Source organism: Triticum dicoccoides, chromosome 5B (genome assembly GCF_002162155.2).
Source record: "Triticum dicoccoides isolate Atlit2015 ecotype Zavitan chromosome 5B, WEW_v2.0, whole genome shotgun sequence".
Lineage (NCBI taxonomy): Eukaryota > Viridiplantae > Streptophyta > Magnoliopsida > Poales > Poaceae > Triticum > Triticum dicoccoides.
The window spans coordinates 124,729,786-124,752,978 of record NC_041389.1 but is presented as its reverse complement, the minus strand read 5'-3'; positions in this window follow the sequence as shown (position 1 = coordinate 124,752,978).

Here is a 23,193-nt window from a genome sequence, read left to right as displayed (position 1 = left end):
TGTGATGTTTATCTTTTATGCATCTTAATTTTCTTAGTACGCCGGTAGCATTATAAGATGATCCCTTCACTAAATTTCAAGGTAAAAGTGTTCTCCCTAAGTATGCACCATTCCTATAATTATTCGTGTTGAGACACCACGTGATGATCGGGTGTGAAGACTCTACGTTCACATATAACGGGTGCAAGACAGTTTTGCACATGCGGAATACTTGGGTTAAACTTGACGAGCCTAGCATGTACAGACATGGCCTTGGAACACCGGCGACCGAAAGGTCGAACGTGAATCATATAGTAGATATGATCAACATAGAGATGTTCACCATTGATAACTACCCCATCTCACGTGATCATCGGACATGGGTTAGTTGATTTGGATGACGTATCACTTAGATGACTTGAGGGATGTCTATTTAAGTGGGAGTTCTTAAGTAATTTGATTAATTGAACTTAATTTATCATGAACTTAGTCTTGATAGTATTTTGCATATCTATGTTGTAGATCAATAGCTCGCGATATAGCTCCTATTTTTTTGATATGTTCCTAGAGAAAACTAAGTTGAAAGATGGTAGTAGCAATGATGTGGACTGGGTCCATGATCTGAGGATTATCCTCATTGCTGCACAAAAGAATTATGTCCTTGATGCACCGCTAGGTGAGAAAACTGTTGCAGGAGCAGATGCAAACGTTATGAATGTTTTGCAAAATCGATATGATGACTACTTGATAGTTTAGTGCGTCATGCTTTACGGCTTAGAACTAGGACTTCAAAAATGTTTTGAAGCCATGGAGCATATGAGATGTTCCAAGAGCTAAAAATGGTATTTTAAATTCATGCACGTGTCAAGATACCTCTGACAAGTACTTTTCCTACAAGATGGAGGAGAATAGCTCAGCCAGTGAGCATGTACTCAGAATGGCTGGGTACTACAATGGCTTGAATCAAGTGGGAGTTAATCTTTCAGATAAGATAGTGATTGATAGAATTCTCTAGTCACTGTCACCAAGCTACTAGAACTTCACGATGAACTATAATATGCAAGGGATGACGAAAATGATTCCCGAGCTCTTCGCGATGCTGAAATCGGTGGAGGTAGAAATCAAGAAAGAGCATCAAGTGTTGATGGTTAATAAGATCATTAGCTTTAAGAAAAATGGCAAGGGTAAGAAAGAGAATTTGAAGAAGAATGTCAAGTAAGTTGCCGCTCCCGTGAAGAAGCCCAAAGCTGGACCTAAGCTTGAAACTGAGTGCTTCTACTGCAAAGGGAATGGTCACTAGAAGCGGAACTGCCCCAAATACTTGGCGGATAAGAAGGATGGCAAAGTGAACTATGATATATTTGGTATACATGTTATTGATGTGTACCTTACTAGTATTCGTAGTAGCCCCTCGGTATTTCATATCGATTCAGTTGCTAATATTAGTAACTCAAAACAGGAGTTGCAGAGACTAGTTAAAAGCGAGGTGACGATGTGGTTGGAAATGATTCCAAGGTTGATATGATCGCCATCGCACACTCCCTCTACCTTCGGGATTAGTTTTAAACCTAAATCAATGTTATTTGGTGTTTGCGATGAGCATGAATATGATTAGATCATGTTTATTGCAATACGGTTATTCATTTAAGTTAGAGAGTAATTGTTATTCTATTTACATGAATAAAACCTTGTATGGTCATACACCCATGTGAATGGTTTATTGAATCTCGATCATAGTGATACACATATTCGTAATATTGATGTCAAAGGATGCAAAGTTGATAATGATAGTGCAACATACTTGTGGCACTACCATTTAGGTCATATTGGTGTAAAGCGCATGAAGAAATTCCATTCGGATGGACTTTTGGAATCACTTGATTACGAATCATTTGATACTTGCGAACCATGCCTCATGGGCAAGATGACTAAAACTCTGTTCTCCGGAACAATCAAGCGAGCTAATGGCTTATTGGAAATAATACATACCGATGTATGTGGTCCCATGAGTGTTGAAGCACGCAACGGGTATCGTTATTTTCTGACCTTCATAGATGATTTGAGTAGGTATGGGTATATCTACTTGATGAAACACAAGTCTTCAACATTTGAAAAGTCCAAAGAATTTCAGAGTGAAGTGGATGTAACAAGAAAGTAAATTTTCTATGATCTGATCGTAGTGGCAAATATTTGAGGTACGAGATTGGCCTTCATTTAAAACAATGTGGAATTGTTTCACAACTCACGCCACCTGGCACAGCACAATGGTGTATCTGAATGTCGTAACCGTACTTTATTGGATATGGTGCGTTCCATAATGTCTCTTACCAATTTACCACTATCGTTTTTGGGATATGCATTAGATACAACCGCATTCACGTTTAATAGGGCACCATCTAAATCCATTGATACGACACCATATGAACTATGGTTTGGCAAGAAACCTAAGATGTCATTTCTTAAAGTTTGGGGTTGCGACACTTATGTCAAAAGACTTCATCCTGATAAGCTCGAACCCAAATTGGAGAAGTGCGCCTTCATAGGATACCCTAAGGAAACAATTGGGTACACCTTCAACCACAGATCCAAAGGCAAGATCTTTGTTGCCAAGAATGGAACCTTTCTAGAGAAGGAGTTTCTCTCGAAAGAAGTGAGTGGGAGGAAAGTAGAACTTGATGAGGTAATCGTACATTTCTCTTGAATTGGAAAGTAGCACATAAGAGAAATGCGTTCCCGTGATGCCTACACCAACTAGAGAGGAAGCAAATGATAATGATCATGAAACTTTAGATGAAGTTGCTACTAAACCTCATAGGTCAACCAGAGAACGACCCGCACCAGAGTGGTACAATAATCCTATTATGGAAGTCATGTTATTAGACCAAGGCGAACCTACGAACTATGAAGAAGCTATGATGAGCCTAGATTCCGATAAATGGCTTGAGGCCATGAAATATGAGATAGGATCCATGTATGGGAACAAAGTATGGACTTTGGTGGACTTGCCCGATGATCGGCAAGCCATAGAGAATAAATGGATCTTCAAGAGGAACACTGAAGCTGATGGTAGTGTTACTATCTACAAAGTTCGACTTGTCGCAAAAGGTTTTCAACAAGTTCAAGGGGTTGACTACGATGAGACTTTCTCACCCGTAGTGATGCTTAAGTCCATCCAAATCATGTTAGCAATTGCCGCATTTTATGATTATGAAATATGGCAAATGGACGTCAAAACTGCATTCCTTAATGGATTTCTTAAAGAAGAGTTGTATATGTTGCAAGCACAAGGTTTTGTCGATCCTAAAGGTGCTAACAAAGTGTGCAAGCTCCAGCAATCCATCTATGGACTGGTGCAAGCATCTCGGTGTTGGAATATATGCTTTGATGAGGTGATCAAAGCATATGGTTTTATACAGACTTTCGGTGAAGCCTGTATTTACAACAAACTGAGTGGGAGCTCTATAGCATTTCTAATATTAAATGTAGATGACATATTGTTGATTGGAAATGATGTAGAATTTTTGGATAGCATAAAAAGGGTACTTGAATAACAGTTTTTCAATGAAAGACCTCGGTGAAGCTGCTTATATATTGGGCATCAAGATCTATAGAGATAGATCAAGACGCTTAATAGGACTTTCACAAAGCACATACCTTGACAATGTTTTGAAGAAGTTCAAAATGGATCGGTCAAAGAAAGGTTTCTTGCCTGTGTTACAAGGTGTGAAGTTGAGTATGACTCAAATCCCGAAGACGATAGAAGATAGAGAGAGAATGAGAGTCATTCCCTATGCCTCGGCCATAGGTTCTATAAAGTATGACATGCTATGTACCAGACCTATTGTGTACATTGTCATGAATTTGGCAAGGACGTACAATGGTGATCTAGGAGTAGATCATTATACAGCGGTCAAAATTATCCTTAGTTACCTAAAGAGGACTAAGGAAATGTTTCTCGGTTATGGAGGTGATAAAGAGTTCATCGTAAGACTTATGTCAATGCAAGCTTTGACACCGATTCAGATAACTCTGAATCTCAATCTGAATACATATTGAAAGTGGGAGCAATTAGCTAGAGTAGCTTCATGCAGAGCATTGTAGACATAGAAATTTGCAAAAATACATACGGATCTGAATGTGGCAGACCCGTTGACTAAACTTCTCTCACAAGCAAAACATGATCACACCTTAGTACTATTTGGATGTTAATAACATGGTGACGCGAACTAGATTATTGACTCCAGTTAACCCTTTGGGTTGGTCACATGACGATGTGAACTATGGGTGTTAATCACATGGCGATGTGAACTATTGGTGTTAATCACATGGCGATGTGAACTAGATTATTGACTCTAGTGCAAGTGGTAGACTGAAGGAAACATTCCCTAGAGAAAATACTAAAGCTGTTATTTTATATTTCCTTATTCATGATAAAGTTCTATTATTCATGCTAGAATTGTATTGATCGGGAAGCTTAATACATGTGTGAATACATAAACAAACATTGTGTCCCTAGTGAGCCTCTACTAGACTAGCTCGTTGATCAAAGATGGTTAAGGTTTCCTACCCATGGACATGAGTTGTCATTTGATAACGGGATCACATCATTAGGAGAATGATGTGATGGACAAGACCCATCCATTAGCTTAGCATAATGATCGTTCTATTTTATTGCTATTGCTTTCTTCATGTCAAATACATATTCCTTTGACTATGAGATTATGCAACTCCCGGATACCGAAGGAATGAATTGTGTGCTATCAAACATCACAATGTAACTAGGTGATTATAAAGATGCTCTACAGGTTTCTCTGAAGGTTATTGTTGAGTTGGCATAGATCGATATTAGGATTTGTCACTCTAAGTATAGGAGAGGTATCTCTAGGCCCTCTTGGTAATACACATCATTAGCTTGCAAGAAAATGACTAAGGAGTTGGTTACGAGGTGATGTATTACGGAACGAGTAAAGAGAATTGCCGGTAACGAGATTGAACTAGGTAGGAACATACCGATGATCGAATCTCGGGCAAGTAACATACCGATGGACAAAGGGAATTACGTATGTTGTCATAGCGGCTCGACCGATAAAGATCTTCGTATAATATGTAGGAGCCAATATGGGAATCTAGGTTGCGATATTGGTTATTGACCAGAGAGGTGTCTCGGTCATGTCTACATAGTTCTCGAACCCGTAGGGTCCGCACGCTTAACATTCAATGACGATATAATATTATATGAGTTATGTGATTTAGTAACCGAATGTTGTTTGGTGTCCCGGATGAGATCATGGACATGATGAGGAGTCTCGAAATGGTCGAGAGGTAAATATTGATATATAGAACAATAGTATTCGGACACCAGAAGTGTTTCGGGGGTACCGGGTACTTATCAGGTCACCGGAAGGGGTTCTCGGCACCCCCGACAAAAGATATGGGCCTTATGGGCCAAGAGGGGAAACGCACCAGCCACAAGGGGCTGGTGCACCCCCCATATGGGCTGGCCAAGGAGGAGAAGGAAAGAGGGGATGGGAAAGGAAAGAGAGGAATATGATTCCCCCTTCCCTCCTTCTCCCCCTCTCTTTCCTTCCCCCTCCGATATATATGCCAGGGGGGCGCACGGCTTGGGAGGAGCCCAATTAGGATTCGGCCCTACTTGGGGCTCCTCCTAGTCTCTCCCTTCCTCTCCCACTTATATATATATATATGTGGGGGGGGGGCGCCTAGCACATCCCAGACAATTGTTTAGCCGTGTGCGGCGCCCCCCTCCACCGTTTACACCCTCGGTCATATTTTCGTAGATCTTAGGCGAAGCCCTGCAAGCATCACTTCATCATCACCATCACCATGCTGTCATGCTGACGGAACTCATCTACTACCTCGACGTCTTGCTGGATCAAGAAGGAGAGGGACGTCACCGAGCTGAACGTGCGCAGAAAGCGGAGGTGTTGTGCGTTCGGTACTTGATCAGTTGAAGCACAAAGAAGTTTGACTACATCAACTGCGTTGACAAACGCCTCCGCTTACGGTCTATAAGGTTATGTAGACACACTCTCCTGCTCGTTGCTATGCATCTCCATGGATAGATCATTGCTTGTGTGTAGAATTTTTTTTGTTTTCCATGCAACGTTTCCCAACACCCCCTCTAGTCCATGGCCTCCATGGCGGAAAAGGGACGGGAGCCCCTCCGAGACTGGATCTCCCTCTCTGTTATCTTCTGTTTCGCGTTCCCCGGATCTGGCCCTTCACGGTTTCTTAAATTCCCGGAGATCCGTAACTCCGATTGCGCCAAAAATTTTACACGATCTTTTTCCATAAATTATCTTTCTTGCACCTGAAGAATGGCCCCAACCACCTTACGAGGAGGGCACAAGACACCTGGGTGCGACTGGCACGCCCTGGCGCATCCTGGTGTATCTTGGGGGCTATGGCCCCCCGTTTGCGTTGATTCCACCTTCCAAAAATCACATATATTCCAAAATAATTCTTCGTAAGTTTTTATCATGTTTGGGATTCGTTTGATATGGATTTTCTATGAAACAAAAAACATGTAACAAATAGGAACTGGCACTGGGCACTGGATCAATAGGTTAGTCCAATAAATCAAATAAATTGTTGCCAAAAAGATGTAAAACTTGTATAATATTGGCATGAAACAATAAAAAATTATAGATACGACGGAGACGTATCAGCATCCCCAAGCTTAATTCCTGCTCGTCCTCGAGTAGGTAAATGATAAAAAAGATAATTTTTGATGTGGAATGCTACCTAGCATAAACTTGATCATATATCTAATCATGGCATGAATATTGAGACATAAGTGATTCAAAGCAATGCTCTATAATTTGACATAAAGACATCAATACTCAGGCATCCCAACAGACAATTATGTCTTTCAAAATATTGACTCTAAACAAAGTTATCGCTACAAAGTCATATAGTCTTGTCATGCTTTGTCTTCTTAACACAAAGTATTTATCATGCACAACCCCCATGGCAAGTCGAGCAATTGGTTCATACTTTTTAACGCGCTTCAGCTTTTTCAACCGTCACGCAATACATGAGCGCCAGCCATGGTTATAACACTATGGGTGGAATAGAGTATAATGATAGGAGTAAATATAGAGAAGACAAAAAGGTAAGAAAATCTCATATCGACGCGGCTAACCAACGGGCTATGGAGATGCCCATCAATTGATATCAACGTGAGGAGTTGGGACTACCATGCAACGAATGCACTAAGAGCTATAAGTGTACGAAAGATCAATATGAAACTAAGTGGGTGTGCATCTAATCCTATAATGAAAAATTCCCACTAGTATATGAAAGTGACAGCATAGGAGACTCTCCATATGAAAAACATGGTGCTACTTTGAAGCACAAGTGTGGAACTAGCATGCCCCTTCTCTCTTTATTTCTTTGTTTCCTTTTTATGTTTTTTTCTCTCTCATTGTCTGGAGTCTCATCCCGACTTGTGGGGGAATCATAGTTTCCATCATCCTTTCCTCACTGGGGCAATGCTCTAATAATGAAAATTGAAGATCATCACACTTCTATTTACTTACAACTCAATATTACAACTCGATACCTCTAAGAAAATATGACACTATATGAATTCCTCTGGCAATACCAGCATGTGCAATGATCTAGCATAACATGCATAAAAATGATGAATGATGGTTGAGCCACAAATACTATGTTAGCTACATGATCATCCACGGCAATATGACAACACTAAAAAAATACACTTCTGTGATGATACGTGTTTGTCACAGTAGGTCATTTTTTATGTCATGCATGTACATGGATGACGATTTTATGACAGAATCAAGATAGTCATACCTGTGCTGTCGTAGAAGTGTTCCATGACATTACCAAAATTATCATCACGGAAGTGTCCACTTCCATGACGATAAATCACGCGTCATAGAAGATCTTTCGTCAAGGCTGATCGACACGTGTCATCCACTGTAACGGGTCTCCCTTAAGCTATCGGGTTCTGGTTTGGATCCGATAACCCATTAACAACCCTGACCAATGGGGATTTTCCACGTGTAAAATCATCATTGGCTGGAGGAAACACATGTCGGCTCACCGTTGGGACAGATGTCATCCACTCATTGGACCAAAGGCGCCTATGATATGTTGACATGTGGCATGGCCCAACAGAGGCCCATTCCTGTGAAAAGGCCGGCCCATTTGACTTGGTCAAAACATAGCGTGCTGGCCCACGAAAAGCCTGTTAACAGTCTATTCACATATAGCCCATTTATAGACCGCTAACCCAGGGCCCGTTATGGCCTATCCGAATTAGACCCAGTAGCGTCATCTAGTCCATCTAATATGATTCCATCCCATTTTAACTTCCCGCCCATGTATGGCCCATGATATCTTTTGGCCCATATGAGGCCCTTTGTAACTCTTGGCCCATTAACGGTCCGTGGTGAAACTGGCCCGTAATGAACAATGTATCACTTTATACCCATTAACGACCCATTATTCCATTGGGTCGTTTCCAGCCCATGTTATCTTTCGGCCTTCTCAGGGCCCGTTTATTCTTGGGCTCATTTCCAGCATTCGGTTACTTATGGCCCGTTACTATCCCTTTCTGCTTGTGGGCGAAATTCAGCCCGTGGTTATAGTCGGCCCGTTTGTAGCCGTTAATCCGTTGGGCCGTTTTCATAGCGTCATCAAATATGGCCGATTAACGATAGCCCATTATGGTTGGCCCATAAACGGATGATTCCAACTCTAGCCCGTTTTATGGCCCATAATGTGGTTTGTTATTGGCCCATGTTTGGCCAATCGATCATACGGCCCATAGAAGGCCCATTGTTTCTACGGCCCATCGAAGGCCCATTGTTTCTACGGCCCGGAGGAGGCCTAGGGTCACTATAGTAAATATGTAGCCCACGGTTATTGTGGCCTAGTTTTTAAAAATAGGTTATTGCGGCCGCTAGCAAACCGCGGAAAAAGAACTGTACTGACTACAAGCAAACAAATAAACAAGACAACAAGCAAATAAATAAGCAAGCAACTTACGCTACGCTATCACGACTATTACACATATTACATCCACTGGGCATCAAAGTTCACCACCGCAAAGATAGGGAACAAAGCAGCATATCACATACACTGGTTGTCAAAGTTGGCGACTAGTGCAAATAAACGCCGCAGCAAAACAAGTCCCAAACTGAAACCACTTTATAAGAGCTCAAGAAACAATATCCTTGGTACCCATAATGCTTGCAAGATGCTTTGCAAGCTTATTAACTTTCTCTTGTTTGGCGCTTAAATCCTCCAGCACTTGTTGTTGCACCAGAAAGTATGCATCTAAATTCTGCAGGGACTTCCTCAGTCCTTCGGATTCCTGGCGCATAACATCTGATCGATGTCTTTCAACTTGAAGTTGAGACTCAAGAAGCCGAACTGATTCAGTTTGTGAGTTCAAAGAGCCGGTGCCAGCAGTAGTAGCCAGTAACTCGAACACTAGATCAAGACAGGACTTTGGGTTGTCTCAGTGTCTTCAATATAGTTTTTATCAGCTTTCTTGGAGACCAATAGGGATGTCTCACTGTCTTGAACCTTATCTGCATTACTTCCTTTACCATTTCATAACGGGGTACTCTTCTCCAATATTTTATCCGCATTCTAAAAGACAAACAAACAGACACATCATAGGTTTACCATGTTGTATATGAAACTCATTTTGGTAAACCAGTTCAGTAGTAAGGTAGACAGGATACCCGAATGAAACAAACATATATCTATGTAGTATGGTCACTGTATGGTCTATATCATTCTACTTTATGTTACCAAATCAAGATAGACAGTTCAAATCATATCTATTTAAGACAAAGAAGCATAGACAGAATATAAGTGTGGGAAACTACACAACAATAACAACACTTGTAATGTGCATGGCATGAGAACATAACTGTTTATTCAATTGAAACTGAAATCAATAGAGCAAGTTACAACAGCAAACACGTTAAAGAAACAGGTTTAAAACATACCTATTGCGCCATTGGAGTTTCAGTTGCATCCTTCAAATTTGAAATTAGTTGGTATGAGTAAATACAGTGATGCAAGAGCAAAGGTGTATGAACAATAGCTACGGAACCTGACCTGAGAACAATTCTTCTTCTGCTTTAAGCATTGACTTGGGGTTCGGAGTGGTGGTCTTGTGCTTTCGGCACTGCAGTTGCCTTACTAACTGCTCGTGTTTGGGTGCTCTGTGGTGGAGACGGTGTTGTGTCTACTAGAACTGGGTTACTATCTGCTAGGGTTGGGGTTATAAGGGGTGTAGTTGGTTCTTTGTCCAACTGGGTAGGGGTACAATCTGCGTGAGTCTGGGTTATGTGTGGTGGGGCTGGTTCTTGGGCAAGTACAATCGTGGTTCTATCCTCATCGACTGGTAGCACGATCTTTTCTGAAGACCGTGTTTTTACTCCCACAGATACTGCCATCACCCCCTCCAATTCAAATGGCTGATAAACAAGAAAAGTAATTGAATGTACAGACATTGTAAGATAGACAGGTGCAATGGATAGTAGGGAAGAAAACAGGGCATGGAATAATTCACATTTATGTTGTCTAACCAAACAGAATAGCATGACATAATTTCACATATATGATGGCTAATTAAACAGGATAGCATGACACAATTTCACATGTATGATGGCTAACTAAACAGGATAGAATGACATACTTCAAAATATGATGACTATGTAAACAGGATGACATGATATAACTATACGATGTGTCTATTAAAGTGGTTGGCATGCCATAATTCACAAACATGTCGTCGATGGGAACATGATGGCATGATATAATTCACGGATATAATGACATAATTCAAAATATGATGACTATGTAAACAGGATGAGATGATATAACTGTATTATGTCTTTTGAAAATGGGTTGGCATGCCATAATTCAGATACATGTTGTCTATGTAAATATCGTGGCATGATATAATTCAAATATATGATTTATATACTAACAAGTGAGCAGAGGGCAATCGCATATATGATGTGTCAACTGAGGAGATGGCATTCAATATTGTGTATATGATGTAAAAACTAAGCATTACAATACAACATATGCATGATATGAGTAATATAACCCTGCCAAGTTTGAGCATACACCTCAGGGGGATAATAGGACTGGTCATCTGCCTCTGAATCCTCCTTTGAGGAGCTATCTGTAACCAGCAAGATATCTGCTTCAGCAGGTAGCATTGTCTTCTCTAAAGACCTTGTTTTCACTCCAGATTTCACCATCACCAATTCAAATGGCTGATGCACAGGAAGAGCAGTTGAATATATAAACATTGTCGACAAATGCAATGAGAAATACAAAAAAAGGAAGACATATAATTCACATATATGACGCTTGGCTAAACAGCATGGCATTGCATAATTCACATATATAATGCCTTGCAACAAGATAGCATTGCATAATTCATATATATAATGTCTTGCAACAAAGATGGCATTGCATAATTCACATATATGGTAATTAGACACTAAACAGGTGGCATTCACACAAAGCATGTCTAAACTAAGCAAATGACATAGCAATGCAAGACACCATACGCACGATATGAGCAACATAACCCTGCCAAGTTAAAGCATGCACCTCGGGGGGGGATAGGACTGGTCATCTGTCTCTGAATCCTCTTCTAATGAGCTATCCGTAACCAGCAAGACATGCGCTTCGTCAGATAGCATTGTCTGCTCTAAAGACCTTGTTTCCACTCCATACTTTTCCATGACCGTGTTGAATGGATGATGCACAGGGAGAGTAATTGAATGTACTAAAATTGTCGACAAATTTAATATGTAATAAAAATGATGGCATGATATAATTCACATATAAGATGACTGGCTAACCAGGGTGGCATTGCAAAATTCACATATATGATGCCTGGCTAAACAAGATGGCATTGCATGATTCACATATATGATAAAGAAACTAAACAGATGGCATTCACACAAAGCATGTCTAAAGTAAGCCGATGGCATATTTGATGTATAAAGTAAGCAATGCAAGGCACCATATGCATGATATTACCAATATCAGCATGCCAAGTTAGAGCGAAGACCTCAGGGGGTAAATAGGAGTGGTCTTCTCCTTCTGAATCCCCCTCGGAACAGTTATATTCCTCTTGATTACAATCTAAAATGGGTGGAGGGGGGCTGCCTTTGCACCCACCATGGAGCGACATCTAGATGAAATTTTATTGCCACACAAGGCTCGTCTCTTTTGCTCTACATGTTCAGTTCCATTGTGTACAATAACTGACATGCATATGAATAAAACATAGTGAGATTATGTAAGTAGTGCATGCACAAATCCAGAGTGATGGTAGTAAACTGTGGCTAGACCCAAAACCAATGATAGCAGGCAGATAATAGCTTTAGTTAAAAAATATAGATAATGCCTCCTTTAATGTTTGTTTGCACCCATCATGAAACTCATAGTGGACACCCGAGATTAACCAGATAGTAGACAGATAGCACTGATTGCTGCCCCAATAGTACCCCACAACCATTTAAAAACTCAAGTTTCAGCATTAGTTTGGACCTGACTCAGAGTCTAATAGGCGAACAGGATGATAAAGTAGCATGTCATCATGTTAAGCGATGCATAATGTAAACAGACACAGAAGAGTGCGACCTCTCTTGTGGACCCGTGTAGTCCTCAAGGTCCTCTGCTCAGTTGATGATGGTAATGCAGTTGTCGTGGCTGCCAGCGGCGGGGAAGATCTTAGGCAGTGAAAGACAGTCTCAAGAGCGGATCCCTGCTGTGGTGAACCCTTCCGTCATTAGAGTAGCTGAGCTGGGGTGGAACATAGCGTAGCAGGAGCGGAACAAACCACACAAGGTTTTCTTTGACACATATCTATAACAGAAGTTATTATGTAAGGGCTTGTTTGAATTTGAGGATTCTAACAATGCAGGGATAGGAAATACACAGGAATAGGATAGGAATGCACGTGCAAAACAGAGAATATAAAAACATAGGATTTCTGCCAATCTGGGTGTTTGGTTCACAAGAATTAGAAGAACACGGGATGTAGAGAAGCATGGTGAGATTAAGTCAAACCACAAGAAAATGTACGGTTATAATGCTATTATGCTACTATCTCGTAGGCTTGTGCTTCATGAATAGGAATTTGAAAAGGAGGACAAGTGGATATTAAAATTCGTACGGTTTTTCTTTCAAGGAGACACTAAAGGAAAAAATCCTATAGTTTTCCTTTGTTGCATTCCTTTGAACCAAATGCATGAATAGTAATACCATAGGAAACTTTCCAATTCCTATGTTTTCCTTCACTTTTCCTTTCAAGCACTGGCGATTCTAGTTGGAAGGCTTGAGCAGGGAAAAGCCTACACTCAAAAATGTTTTTGTGCTACTTCTACTACTTTGGACCCAGGCCACTGCGCTGCTAGCTCAACTCCCAGGCCCATCTACAAATGCACAGCTCAAACATGAAGTGATAAATAATGATGGCGTTCAAGAGAGTCCATCATGGATAGCTAAGTTGCATGTTACCTCACTGCTTGTCATATAGTAGGAGAAACTAATCGTATTTCACGTTACTACGTGTGCTCAGTAGACAATATATATAACTTGTAGAGTAAAAAAAGATGCAACAAGTGTACAACCTCTTTGGCGAAGCCTTGTCGATCTCAATGTGATTGGGTTGGTCGGTGAGGATGCTCTGGCTAATTTGGCTGCCGGAGGAGGGGAAGAAGATCTTAGGCGTCTGGAGATGGAGCCCGGGGTACTGCTCCACTGTGATGGAGGGTTTCGTTGTTGGAGCAGCTTCGGTGGGTTGTACGACGGCGAGGCTAAAGCAGGTCAAGAGAGACAATGTTAACCCGAGTGGAATTCTAATAGCATCTCCAATAGATGACGTAAAATACATTACCACAAAGTGCTAGATTTAAAATACATCAGCCGCTCATCTCTGAACTTAACTGTCGAAACTGAATTTAACAGTCGAAATTGAATTTAACTGTCGAAACTGAATTTTGCGATTGAAACTGAATTTTACTGTCGAAACTGAACTCGCTAGTAGCAGAAAACTAGTAGTAGCAGCAGCAGCGCCAGGAGCAGCAGCGCGTGCGAGAGCCGGGGGAGCTAGTCGTGTAGCAGCATGTCGCATAGCAGCTCTAGGGGCTCAAGCGAGAGCAGTATCTGCTGCTCGTGCAGCAGCAGCGCGCGCAAGAGTAGAGCAGCGGGCAGGGTGAGGCTACGAAATAAAGGGCCTGCAGTTCATCTTCAACCTCCACCCCCATGAGCCGACAGCCACCACCGGCCAAACCGTCGGCCCCCGCCGCCCGCGGCCGACGGCGTTTCCACGCTGCCTCGTCGCCCCGCCCGCCCCAAAACCACTCGCCACCGCCGGTCCGCCGTCGCCTCGGCTATCCCTCTTGCCCCCCCCCCCTGCTGAGCTTTTTCTCCGGCGATCCCCACGCCATCACCCCACCACTGTTGGCGACCACTGCCCCCACCCTGAACCCTAAGATAGATAGTGGGGTACCTCTCCGACGAGCCCCCTCCCTGCTGCATTTGGTTCTTCCTTAACTCCGGTGAGCCCCCCACCCCCTGAAAATCGACTAACCCAAAAGTTGATTCAGTCGACTGAAGTGTAGCTAAATTGGAGCAGCAGCGCAAGCAAGAGCAAGAGCGAGAGCAGTAGCAAGAGCAAGAGCAAGAGCAATAGCAGACCAGGCAGGGGACCGATAGAAAGAGCATAGAAGCAGCGTGAGCGAGAGCCAAAGTAGCATCATGTCCTATTGATGTGGACGTCGCTGCCGACGAACCGACGTCGTGGAGGAAGTGGCCGACGACACTGCCATGGATGGGGCCACGCCATATCGGCTCGGGGCTGAGCGCCGGCAGCACCATGAGATTGAATCAAGAAGAAAATGCGGCAATTAGTGTAGAGCCTCTTTGGTGGCGCTGATTAGGCCTCAGCTTCATCCGAGGAAATGGTGATGATGATGCTCTTCCGGTGGTGCAGGTGAAGACAGCGGTGTGGGAATGGAGGTGGCACAAAAGATGAGGGGAATGTCGGGGAAGCTCCTTGGAGGTGGAGGACAGGGTGGCTGAACAGGTGGGACGACGAGATTGAAGATGGATCCTTATGCGGTGCGGTGGATGAGGGACGTCGAGGTGTTGCTGTGGACGATGACGTCGTCGGGGAAGAGGCTCCGACTGGATGGTGGATGGAGGAGGGTGTGGGGCTTCGCGGGTTTTCGCGGCCTCAGTGTATGAATGGGTCGGCGGATGGGATGGGAGGGGGAACCATGGCTTAGGGACGCGCTTGTCCAAAATGTGGGGTAAGTTACGAAAGTACCCCCACTGATTTGAGCTAGGCGGTTCTTTCAGTTCAGGGGCATCACAGGCATTTTGCGTGTCGGGATTTCACAGGAGGTGGGAGTTTTCACGCGCGTTGTAATTATGGGATAGCAAGGTGCGAGTTGAGATGGAGGGAGTTTTCGGAGAACAACAAGACAAAGATATATCTTAAATATTTCGGGGTAACAAGGCGGGGGTTGAAGAGGCAGGAGTTTTGTAGCACGATAGACAGAGATGCTAGGTTGAAATTTCGGCATAACAAGGCGCGGCTTGAAATTTCGGGAGAAGAAGCTTAACGTGTAGAACAAAAAAAGACAATTCACACCTCATCACTAGAGAGAGGCATGTCCCGTTTTACTATATTACTAGAAATGCATTCAAATACAACAACAAAAAAACTAAAAAAATCGGGACAACAAACATAACGTGTACAGTACCAAATCAATTTGCACTTCCCTCAACAATAAAAAACAATTCGTGTCGTCTAGCATATGGACTAAATTTGAGTACATTTTCCCTATTTGAATGGGATTGTACTCGGGTTAGTTATACAACCATCTAAATATTATCTTCACAACACATGACATGAATATAGGAGTAGTAAATTCCTATATAAATACAAACTACATGTACATACGATCTCAAATTCAAATATATGTATCCATTTTATGTTGAATTCAAATCATAGTACATGTACTCTCTTTTTGGGAATAATAGTACATGTACTCTAGCTAGATGTTTGGAATCTAAACCATGTATGATACTACGTACAATGTGATTAACACGCACAACACACGCACAAACACCATTTAGACTAGTAAGGTACATGTGCATTGCATGCATTAGATTTGGTAACCAAATTATCAACAAATACCACATTATAGCATATAAGCTTTGAGTCATATATGCATGATGTAGATGTTCGTTTAATTCTTATAGTTCATCTCATTCAAAATCATCTAGTTTTTATAAGAAAGCTAATCTATTTTAAGGTTAATGGAATTGTGCGTTGTAAAGCATAAAGTAAAAACAAATAATGGCAAATCATGTAGAAAAACATTTGGGCCATTATGATATGGAAGATTCTATAACAAAGAAGAAGTGCTTGTGTTTTGAGGTTTGTGCATTATGCTTAAGTTCAATCATGGAGTCCTCTAGATTGTACATGTGGCAAAATCTGGTCGAATGTAGATGATATCCAACAGCAAGTAGTGCTCGATTTTTTCATCTCTGCACCGTCGGGTTGGCTTCATCCAATGACCATATTTCAAAGTTAAAGTTATTTGCACACTATATAAAAAATATATAATATAATATATAGGGGTATAGATATAGATATGTGATGTGAAAGCCACCCATCATCTCCAACTAGAATAGTGTGTCCATGCACAGATGCAATGTGGCCAAACGATGTCTACCATCGGTATCTCAAATTCAAATCAGTCTGACCTTGTTCAATGTGTATACCGTATATCGTGCTCGTTTCCAAACCACATCGCGCATATCTGAGTTATATTCATGCATGCATGGGTTTCAAACATCATGATCTCTTATTCAAATATTTGAATTCAACTTTACATTGATTATGACCTCACCTAGTCTTTTACACCCACACAGTCGTCTTCTCTTTATAATTGTACCACTACTCACACACTACCAGTCGGCATTATCCATTGCACACATGCAATCTTTTTCTTCAGGTCGGTCTCCCATGCATGCACACACACACACACACTTCCCCCTCTTCATCATATCAGGCATTTTTTATCTCTCACGTGCATGCGCAACAATCGATGTTCCTATATGTGGGTGTATATATAGCTAGGTCTTTCCCTGTTTTCCACACAAACGGATCAATCTATATATCTAGTGAGGTCTCACCCTCTTTCCAACATACACATCGATCAATCTATACCTCTCTATATAGGATTACATAGCTAATACACCCACCTTAATTATATATCCAACGTCCCCCACTCATCATCCATGCCTTCCGCTTTATCTCTCAGACGCATGCACAATGGCGAAGACAGGGGGCAGCAAGGGCCCTGCCCCTAACATCACTATATATTGAGGCTAATAGGAATGTGATCATTAGATCAATTGTTGGTAAAATGGTTTAAGTTGAATTGGCCCTCCTCGTAAAGGATTAGCAATGCTTGGCCCCCTAGCTCATTTATTTTTCATGGCTCCGCCACTGCGCGCAACAGTGCACGTTCTCGCCCCCTATCTTTAAATATTGATCTCGCACTTGTGCACTCCTTCATAGTCTCCCTCCACTTGGCCCATTGCACCATATTCTAGCCCCCCCCCCCCACCGGATTTTGCCACATGTACAATCTAGCAGACTCCATGGTTGAACTTAAGCATAATGCAGAAACCTCAAAATACAAGTGCTTCTCCTTTGTTCTAGAATCTTTCATATCATAACTGCCCAAACTTTTTTCTAGTTGAATTGCCATTATTTGTTTTTACTTTATGCTTTACAATGCACAATTCCATGAATCATAAATAGATTAAGGGCTTTTTGATTCAAATGATTGTCAAAGGAATTTTGGAGGATTCTAATCCTTAGGAATTTCTCCTATCTTGGTTGTTGGATTCGTAGGATTCTAAACCATAGGAATTTTTCCATAGGATTCATTTGCACTAGATTTCATAGGAAAGTTTCCATCCACTTAAACCTCTTTGAAAGAATCCTATGCTTTTTCTATGCACAACCAAATACTCGTACAATCCTGTAGGATTCAAGACGACATTCCACTCTAATCCCATGTTTTCCCTATTACCGTGTTTTGGAAATCCTATGAATCAAAGAGGCCCTAACTTTTTTATAAAAACTAATTGATTTTGAATGAGATGAACTATAAGAATTAAATGAACGTCTACACCATGCATATATGACTCAAAGCTTACACGCTATAGTGTGGTATTTGTTCATAATTTGGTTACCAAAACTGATGCGAGCAATGCACATGTACCTTGCTACTACTTCCAGTATGTGCAAAACACGTAAATTAGAATTCCAATGGCAAGCTACACAGTGTCTCTCTTTCAGTTCATGAAGCCACGTGGCCATGTGGAGGCATTGTCACGACCTCCTTGTGTGGATTGTTCACAGTGACGTGCTGCTGGTTCCAGAAGAATGTACTCGTCCTCTCTCAGGCACACTGGCAGTACATGCACGAAGCGAAGATGTGCACACACGCACACGTGGGTACATGGTGGGATGCATTTTTGTACAAAGATCCACCCCATGTTATATTTTGATGCGTGTAAAGTCCTTCACTTTATTGATGGTCAATTAATACAGCGCATGCAAATTGACTGGACGTGAGGGAGGAAGTAGTTGAGAAAGACATTACCACTCCACTACGTGCATGTGAGTAGTTAAATCATGGGTTGCTACTTCCATTGGTCTCCATCGTATTTTGTGCCAATTTTTTACCATATTTTAAGTACTCCCTTGTTCCATCTATATAGGGCCTAATGTGTTTTCCAAGACCACCTTTGATTATTGATAAGATTAATATTACATGTGATGTATAATGTGAAAATTATATCATTGGAAGCTCCTTTCACATAAGAATTTGATGGTATGCTTTGTGTAACTTGCATGTCATATATTATTTCTCTAACATTTGGTCAAATCTAGCCTTGAAAAAGCGTTAGGCCCTATATAGATGGAAGGAGGGAGTAACATAATATTTATGCATGTCATAAAAATTGGCACAAAAAAAGGGGGCCAATAAACCAGGACGCAGACAGCATGATCAATTTTTGCTAGGGCTACTGTTGGTGGCCTTTGTATTTAAATATGGATGGAGTGGAGTAGTATTATCTTTATCTTAGCCTTGTAGGGCTCTCCCAGCGCTTAGGCTCGCCTCCCCGCCATGCCCACCGGATCCCGCCAAGGATAATCCCTTAGATCCCAGGATCCCGCGGGTTACCCTCTCGCTGCGGCCCGCAGCACTGCCGCCTTTGAGCGAAACCCACATGTGTTTTAGAGGAGATCCATTGCTCTGGAATGACAGACCGGTGGCGTCGGAGGGCATGCCAGGGTTGCGTTTCAGGTGGTGGGCAGCAAGGGCAAATCGGACCGAGGAACCATCGCATCAATTGGAGAGAAGTTCGAAGGACCCGCGCCTAGTGCAGCACAAGGCGGAGGCGCAAGTCGATCTCAGGGGAGTGATGCTAAGGGATGTCAGCATCTGGCACATCGCATTGATTTTGAGCTAGGGCTAATGGCAGAGATCATATTCATGGAGTTAACTGCAGAGGAAAGAACGCGCATGCCTACGGAATGGCATGAGCAGCCGGTGCAACTGTTCAAATGGGCGGTAGGAGTAGCAAAATCATGGGACCAGCTGCGGCGGCGCCGCTGTGCATGCATCATAGGCGAGGTGAGCTTCCCTCCTTCCCCGCCGGGTGATGCAGTGACCTACTCAGTTGCTGCTGCAGTGAACTTGCGGCGCCATGGCGGTTTGCAACCGTGACAATCACTCCATCTATATGTACTGTACTCCTATGAAAATACTTGGTCGTTTCGAAAAAGATGGTAATTGATTTATCACTAGTTTTTGAATGCTTGGTCGTGACAATCACCCGAAGCCACAACCAGAAGTCTCCATCATGTAATACTTACGGTCAGTCGCACCAATAGACGGTTGGTCAGACCCGCTACATGCATCAGCTTGGTCTGACATGTACGAACAGTTACATCATTGACTTGTGCGACCATATTTGAGCAGTAGTACTTGAAATGTGTGTTCCAGGAAACTCACCGGGAGCCGTTTCGGGCCTCGAAACCAAAATCAATCAATTAATCTTTAGCTTGTTCCCATCACATTCCAAAGTGTATAGTATAATTATAAGTACAAACCTGCTCACACCAAGTAGCACGTATCAAACCTGAACATGTTCCCACTATGCAGGTTTTAGTACTAGTGCTCATAAGTCTTTCTTGTTCGTCTGTCCTTGCCATGGCGGTGTGCAGAGCTCTAGGTCAAGAAACACTTGTAACAAGGGAGCGGCAACCAAGGCCGCGGAGAAAAACGAGAGGGCTCGCCACCTGGTAGAGACAGGCAAGGGCTCCCAGGAGCACCCTAGCCACAGAGGCGATGGCTCCCAAGAGCGCCCTAGCCGTGGAGGCGAACATGCCGAGCTAGCGGCGCTGGAGTCGTTATCCCTCGATGACATGCCCGATCATTTCAATAAGCAGGAAGAGTTCATCGACGGCTTGGTGGAGCTGCTGAAGGAGAGCCTCGACAACATGCCTGCTGAGCTCAATGAGAAGGGGGAGTTGACCGCCGGCTTGGTGATGCTACTGAAGAAGTGCATTGCGTCGGATAAGAAGGCGAACGGCGAAATCCTACAACTTCAGGAGGACAAGGCGAAGCTCTGCCACGAGCTCGACCTGCTGAAGGAGGAGAACACCAACTGGAAGAAGCTACATGAGAAGAGTAGTTCCTCGATGAAGATGTTGCAGGCCCTCATCATGGAACAGAAGAAGAAGTTGGTGAAGCTCCTCATCGAGCACCCAGCTACTGTCAAGGTACGTAATGCGGCCGTGGAATAGATGATGAAGGCTAGCATCGAGAAATCCCGCGTCATGGACAGAATGAAGAAGATGGCAGAGGAGACGCGCAAGGAGATGGAGGTCGTGGAGGTGATGAAGAAGCAGTTACGGCTCTGCGGCCAGCAACCCTTCATGTAGTAGAGAGCAGCGCCCCAGACTTGTGTGTGCGTCTTCCTTCTTTTTTTGGGGTGATAATCTTCCTTCTTCTTTTGCTCCTGTGTTTTTTCTTTTTCTTCGGGGCGAGGCATGAATAGAACAATGCTAACGATGAGCCGCGCTGTGGGATCGATGACTAGCAAATTAGATCATTTTTTCTTGCCATATGGGACCGGGCTGCCGTGTTTCATGCTCCTCCGTCGTACTAGTACTCTAGTGAAAAACTTGAGTATACCGCATGATTCTTTGCTCCTCCTCAGGTCGTCGGCAACATTTATACGAGCAGTCAAATCACAAGGCCCCGCCTTCCAGCAGTAATGAGCCGTCAAATCACAAAGGCCCTCGCCTCTCGTGAAACCGACCAAGCGAGACTGCTCGCCCTCTAGCCTTTTAGAAAATGTATACTTTTGTATAGTAGTAGTATCGATGGATTGCGCCATGGAGCAAAACTAACAAGATGAAATTAAAAAAAAGGTGGTACATATAGAGAGTGCTCGTCGCCAAATTATGAATATAGTACTATTAAAAAATCTAGTATGTGCTTAAATGGGGTGCTAAATTCTATTAAAGAAATTAGCATCCTATTTAATTCTTGGATTCTTATTATTTATGCCACTAGTTTTGTATCACTACTCAGTTTTGCCTAGAAGTTACAACTACTCAAAAATGCCATCGATCCGTGAGATGCTTGCTAAAAAATGCAATTAGATATCTCAAAAATGCTATCGTTCTGTTAGATGTTTGCTCAAAAATTCCATTAGACATTGTTATTTTCACGTCAACCCCGTTGACCATGTTATATGACAAAAATAAGCCGATTCTCTCAGAGGGGAAACCCTTCTCCCATCTAGGGAGGAGGTCAAGGAAGAAGAATAAGAAGGGGGCCTCTCTCCCCCATGCTTCCGGTGGCGCCGGAGCGCTGCCGAGGGCCATCATCATCACCGCGATATTCACCAACACCGTCGTCATCTTCACCAACATCTCCATCACCTTCCCCCTTCTATATCTAGCGGTCCACTCTCCCGCAACCCGCTGTACCCTCTACTTGAGCATGGTGCTTTATGCTTCATATTATTTTCCAATGACGTGTTGCCATCCTATGATGTCTGAGTAGATTTTCGTTGTCCTATTGGTGATTGATGAATTGCTATGATTGGTTTGAGTTGCATGTTTTATTATTGGTGCTGTCCTATTGTGCCCTCCGTGTCACGCAAGCGTGAGGGATTCCCACTGTAGGGTGTTGCAATGCGTTTATGATTCGCTTATAGTGGGTTGCGTGAGTGATTGAAACACAAACCCGAGTAAGGGGATTGTTGCGTATGGGATAAAGAGGACTTGATACTTTAATGCTATGGTTGGGTTTTACCTTAATGAATCTTTAGTAGTTGCGGATGCTTGCTAGAGTTCCAATCATAAGTGCATATGATCCAAGTAGAGAAAGTATGTTAGCTTATGCCTCTCCCTCAAATAGAATTGCAATAGTGATTACCGGTCTAGTAACATAGTCAATTGCTTAGGGATAATTCCACAACTCCTACCACCACTTTTTCACACTCACTATATTTACTTTATTGCATCTTTATCTAAACAGCCCCTAGCTTTTATTTACGTGCTCTTTATTATCTTGCAAACCTATCCTATCACACCTACAAAGTACTTCTAGTTTCATACTTGTTCTAGATAAAGCGAACGTCAAGCATGTGTAGAGTTGTACCGGTGGTCGATAGAACTTGAGGGAATATTTATTCTACCTTGAGCTCCTCGTTGGGTTCGACACTCTTACTTATCGAAAACTGTTGCGATCCCCTACACTTGTGGGTTATCAAGACCTTTTGCTGGTGCCGTTGCCGGGGAGTCATAGCGTGGGGTGAATATTCTCGTGTTTGCTTGTTTGCTTTATCACTAAGTAATTTTTGTTTGATGTTCTTAGTTGTTCTCTATCTTTAGTTATGGATATGGAACATAAAATACCAAAAAAATAGGTGTACTTGCTACTCATGGAGATGGGGTAACTCCTAAAACTCCCGATGCTCATTATGTTCAAGATATTATGTACTACTTTAATAATCCTGAGAAAACCCCATTCAACTTTATAATGGGAGACA